Below are 6380 nucleotides of genomic sequence, written 5' to 3' on the forward strand. Positions count from 1 at the left end.
TCAATTTTTCTGGTCTTTGCATTTCTAAAGTTCAGTATAATTTCTTTTTAAAACTCTTATTCTATACAGTATCATCTAATAAAATCAAGGAACTTTTCATTGCTGGACCTTCCCCAGCAATAATTTTTACATAGCACATTGAATTACTGGCAATTTCCCCAATGGTTGTAAGAAGTGAAGGACCATGCTGAACTAGAAAGATGGGTGGTAGTTAAATTTAATAAATAAACCATCATTCTATGTTCCAAATTTGCCCATCAGATGCCAAGCAAATGTCCATCAAATGCTGATCAGATTTCAAGCAAACCTGGGTTTAGAGAGGAGACTACCTCTTTGACATAATGAAGGCGTATCTATCAGCCACTGATAACCTTATTCTGTATAAATCTATCCAGTTGCTTTTTAAAGTTAATTAACCTTCCAGCTGTATTGTATGCTAGTATATTGCCTAGTATATTGTGGAATGGTTTTTTCTGTCATGATTCTTCCACAATTTAGATTTATGGAATGAATAAATTTTTATATTAAAGGGAGAAAAACCTGAAGGTCTGCATGTCTAAATTTACACTGTTATTATGACTTCCTCACAGCTAACCTGGTTGATCTCCAAAATCTAAGCTGAATGAGATCTGATTTTTACTTGCAAGAGAGAACCCCCCCTCCCCCAGGAAATAATAGAGATGTGAGCTACATTGGGATGTCAACAATAACAACAAACAATATTTTGAATTTCTGCTTCCATTTGTTGCTAGCACATCTGTTTGGACATACTGTATCCATGAAGTAACTGAGTCAAGTTTGAGTTGAATTAGTACCTCCTGCTTTACCTTTTTTTTCTACGTAAAAAGCCTTGAACATTGTCACCTTCCTTTCCTCTTAAGTAAACTGTTCCAGCTCCACAATCATTTTCTGCACCTTCACCATTTCTGCAACAATCCTTTTATCAGAGAGAGTCTGGGGTTTTGCACACAATATTCCAAAGATAATTGCACCTGGAAAGTATATAAAGGCATTGCAAAATGAGCAGTTTCATTTAAAGTGCCTTTCTTGCTTGTAAATTAAAAGGCAAAGCTGTCCTTCTTTTCAGCTGTAATTGTTGCCTTGCTATAATTCTTACTTCTGGAAATTTTTCAAGATTAGTATGCATTTGTGTTTCCTGTACATAGACTATTGCCTTCCCTGGTGGTTTACTGCACTTTCTACTAATTATGAGTATCATTTTTCATTCTGGCTGTTTCTTGATGGGCATCTTAATGTACAATGTATACTTCCCTTGTGCAGTTATTTGATAAGCATCCAGACAGCCTTATTCTTCTGTCAACATCCCCAAATGCCCTCTTCTTTCTGTTCTGGGATAATCTTTTCAGATGGAAAGCCCTGAAAAAGAAGCATGTATGTCCAAAATGATAGTTGTGCCATTAATCTCTTTTTATAAGATACTGGGTGGGGTTAGGAAATTAATGTCAGCAGTGCTACTGTGATTGTTTGCCCTATCTCCTCTCTTAGAATTCAGGTTCTTTTCAATATGTGTGCAAACATTTCAAATTTTAAATAATTTAGGAAATAAGGTTTGTAGTGTTTTGTTCACTTTCAGAAACATTTCATTTGTATGCGTAAAGGTGAGATAGCTGTCTAGAAATGAGCATTTAAAAATGCTTTATATATGTCTGTACAACTGCAGTTTCTGAACTAGATGTGTGAAAACCTCCACCTTATTTTTCGCTAACATAAAGGAATTTTCCCTAATCAATCCCAGCCACTATGGCAAATGACAAGCTATTATAGAAGCTGTAGTTCAAAGTTTCTAGAGGTCATCAGTTTGCCAGAGTATTCCTATTATAGTCTGTTCTCAGAATATATCTATATGTTGGATTTACAATGGTCAAATTTGTCCATTGATTGGTCTGTTCCCTAATTTTTCTTAAGAAATGCAGTTTAGTAGGTATAGTTTTCTGGAAAGGCCAGTTCTTCAGTTTGTGATATTCTATCTAGTAAAGGTGAAGGTTTCCCCTGTTCAGATGTGTCCAACTCTAGCGGATGGTGCTCATCTCTGTTTCTTAACTGAGGGAGCCAGTGTTGTCTGAAGATACTTCTATGGTCATGTGGTCAGCATGACTATACATTGAGGCGCACAGAATGTGGTTACCTTATCACCAAAGTGTTACCTCTTTTGGTACCTATTTATCTACTCACACTTTCATGCTTTCAAACTGCTAGTGGGCAGGAGCTGAGTGTAAGAACGTCCTGCTGGTGCGTGAATCAAACAAGCCACCAGGAACGTTGCAGTAGTCAACAAGGGTTTATTGCTCTATGTTGAAAACAAAGTCAGCTCTGGGAAACTCCCCGTCTCAGTGTCCTAAATACAACCCGTCACCACACCCACCGCGCACGCCCCAATTATCCCAATTACCCCCATAAATTACAACCCCACCTACACCACACCCTGTCTCCCCCATGTGTCGTCCATCGGTTCCATAGCATAGCGGGACACCCGCGTCTCCGCCCCGCCCCCTCTTCTCAGCGACCACGTCTTGTCAGACCCAGCGTTATAGTTCATCCCCCAGGTCAGCGTTTCCGTCCCGTATAGTCCCGGTGTATCCTGTTCTCCCGTTTCCATACTAATTGGTCACGTGGTCCGCTCGTCACTGTGGAAGCGCCGGTAGCATTCCGGTAACGGCGCCGTTGATGCAGCTCACACGGGAATGCTTGGAGAAGCAGGTACCGTCTGTAAGAAGACCGGACTCTGGACCACACATAGGTAGGACTCACGCTGGGTCTGACATTCGGCTCCCCCTCACCACAGGGCCCTCTGAAACGGAATATAAGAAGTTACGTATATCATCTAACCTATCCAGGAAGTGTTATCTATCCCCCCTTTTCCTCGGCCTGTGCGGCCACGTCTTGTGATACCGACGGGTGAGGGCAGGGGCAAAGACATCCTCCCCCCGCACCCAGGAAGCATCGGATAGGGGGTACCCCTTCCATAATACCAGATAATACATGTTGCCCTTCCGCCACCGTGAGTCTAGTATGTCTTGTATTTCATACCGCCCCGGAGTGATGGGTCCTGGAGGGTCTTTGTGGGTGTCCCCCTTTACAGGCTTCAACAAACTCACATGGAAGACCGGGTGTATCTTACCAAGCATTTCCGGCAATTGAAGTTGCACCGTAACAGGATTGATGATACGTACTATACGGAAGGGCCCAATGTATTTTGGCGCTAGCTTCTTGCATGGTACCTGTAACTTAATATACTTGGTTGATAAGTATACCTGGTCACCCACTTGTAACTGAATTGGCATTCTACGACCCTTGTCAGCCTGATCTTTTGCGGCCTTTTCTGCTTGCTGCAATGCATGTTTTACTGTACCCCATACTTGACCTGCCCGAGACAACCAGTCTCCAGGTTGTTGGTCCAGGGCTTCCTGCGACTCGCCCCTGGGCAATGGAACTGGGTCGTACCCGTAAATTACTTGAAAGGGGGTTAATCCGGTGCTTTTATGCACTGCGTTGTTATACGCTAACTCTGCGAAAGGTACGAAATCTATCCAATCCGACTGCTGGTAAGATACATAAGATCGTAGATATCGGGCAATTGCTGCATTGGCCCGTTCCGCCGCCCCGTTGGTACAAGGATGGTATGCAGAGCTCAGTCCCTGTGTGGTTCCGATGCTTGCAAGGAATCGACGCCAGAATTGGGCCGTGAATTGAACGCCTCGGTCTGAAATAATTCGACGGGGCGCTCCATGTAGTCGATAAATGTGTTGCACAAACAATTTTGCTAACCTTCTTGCGGACGGCAGTCCCTTGCAGGGGATAAAGTGCGCCTGCTTCGAGAATAGGTCAACTACCGTCCATATGACCATGTAACCCCTGACATTCGGTAACTCAATGAGGAAATCCATCCCAATGTCCTGCCAGGGCCGAACTGGGTTAGATACCGATTGTAGCAACCCCATTGGTCTCTTCGGTACCACTTTTGCCTGTGCGCAAATATGACATTCCTTGACATACCGCTCAATGTCTTTCCTCAAGCTCGGCCACCAGAACCGGCGTCTCGCCAGGTGTAGCGTTTTTACAAACCCAAAATGACCTGCCACCTTGGAGTTGTGGCATTGGTGGTATACCCGATGACGCAACTCCTGAGGGATATATAACCTATTCCTATACCAGGCCAATCCATTATGATGGGTTAACAATCCGGGATTCGCCTGTAGCCAGGGATCGGTCAACAATACGGACTGCAGTTCCTCCTCAAACGTTACTATTTTTGCGCACCCATCCACTTGTGCGGGATCCATAGTACATGGCGGCATAATAGTCTGGACCACCTGTTCCTTTTTACTATCGTATTGCGGTAGTCGGGAGAGTGCGTCTGCCAGGAAATTCTTCCCTCCAGGCACCACCTTCAGGTGAAATCTGAAACGCTGAAAATACTGCGCCCATCGAACGTGTTTCGGCGCCAATCTCCTTGGGGTTTGGAGGACCGTTAGGTTCTGGTGGTCCGTCCACACCTCGAAGGGGTACTGCGCACCCTCCAACAAATGACGCCATGTGGACAATGCCCATTTTACTGCAAATGCCTCCTTCTCCCACACCTCCCACCGTCGTTCTGTGTTGGTGAATTTTTTGGAGGTGTATGCGCACGGTTGTAGTTCACCCTGCTCATTACGTTGCATCAAGAGTGCTCCGACGGCCACATCACTGGCGTCGTCTTGTACAACGAATGGCCTATTCGGGTCAGGATGTATTAACACCGGTTCCTCTGCAAATAGTCGTTTTAAAGACTCAAAGGCCTGTTGACAGGCCACAGTCCAATCTAACGATTGTTTCGGGTGGGGTTTTCCAGTTGTATTTTTGGTGCGTAACAGTTGAGTTAATGGTAGGGCCACGTCGGCGAAAGAGGGGATGAATTGTCGGTAGAAATTGGCAAACCCCAAGAATCTCTGTAGTTGACGATGGGTTCTCGGGGCCTGCCATTCTAATACACTGCGGACTTTACTAGGGTCCATTTCTATCCCCGCTGCTGACACTCTGAAACCTAAATAGTCAATGCGATCTTTGTGGAACTCGCACTTTGATAATTTACAGTATAGGTTGGCATCCAATAATTTTCGCAATACCGTCCGTACTAATTGTACATGGTCCTCTAACGTCTGTGAGTAGATGAGTATGTCATCCAGATATACAAGAACGCCTCTATATAGATGGTCATGCAACACTTCGTTGATCAACTGCATAAATACAGCTGGCGTTCCTTGTAATCCGAAAGGCATCACCTTGAATTGATAGCTACCCAGTGGACAGTTAAACGCTGTTTTCCACTCATCCCCTTCTCTAATTCGTACCCTGTAGTATGCCTCACGGAGGTCTAGTTTTGTAAAGATTTTCCCGGCCGCCAAATGGGCAAGGAGGTCTTTCATAAGTGGCAGGGGATATACTTGTTCTATACACACAGCGTTCAGACCTCGAAAGTCTACACACAACCTTAACCCCCCGTCCTTTTTCCCCTGGAATATGACGGGGGCCGCTATCCTCGAACGTGCTGGCTCTATAAAGCCCCTAGCCAGGTTTTTATCAATGTATTTCCTCATCTCCTGCAATTCTGCGAATGTCATAGGGTACATCCTGGGTTTGGGTAGCTTGGCACCAGGAGCGAGTTCGATGGCACAATCTGTCAGTCTGTGAGGTGGCAAACTGTCACACTCCTGCTCGCTGAACACCACTGCGAGATCATCATATACCTGTGGGTATTGGGCATCACCCCTCTCCTGCACCGTGTTTGAGACGTTCAATTTCTTATCCCTATCCTGGTCTTCCGGGGCCCGTGGTTGGGGACCGACTGCAAGCCTTAGATGCCGAGAGCCATCCGCCCACCAGATAGTTGGTGTCCACTTATCCATCCACGCCAATCCAAGAATAACAGATTCGGACATAGTAGGAACGACTACAAATCTTATAATCTCCCAATGGCCCCCTATATCCATTCTGACAGGTTCTGTCACCAATGTAGTCGGGATGCCTCCTAACAGAGAGCCGTCCACTTGCTCGAAGCGAATTGGGGACTTTAATCGGGCCACCCTAATCCGCATCTGTTGCACTACTCCCTTACTGATTAGGCACCTGGTGCACCCTGTGTCTAGTAATGCCGGGAAGGGCATCGACTCACCAGTAACCGGGCTTGTCAATGTGATCGGGATGGTGAAGGGGACGATGGGTTCACTCACCATTGGATCCTCCACCGACCCTTCCTCCCCGTATTCCTGCAATACAGGGGATGCATCATCGGGGGGTTGCTGGATGGGTGACTGTCCCAGTTGGTAGGCAACCCGTGACTTCTCTGCTGGTCTCTTTGGTGTGGCGCCTGGTGTACCAATCGC

Source organism: Crotalus tigris, unplaced genomic scaffold (genome assembly GCF_016545835.1).
Source record: "Crotalus tigris isolate CLP2741 ecotype Arizona unplaced genomic scaffold, ASM1654583v1 scf7180000017742.2353718, whole genome shotgun sequence".
Taxonomy (NCBI): Eukaryota; Metazoa; Chordata; class Lepidosauria; order Squamata; family Viperidae; genus Crotalus; species Crotalus tigris.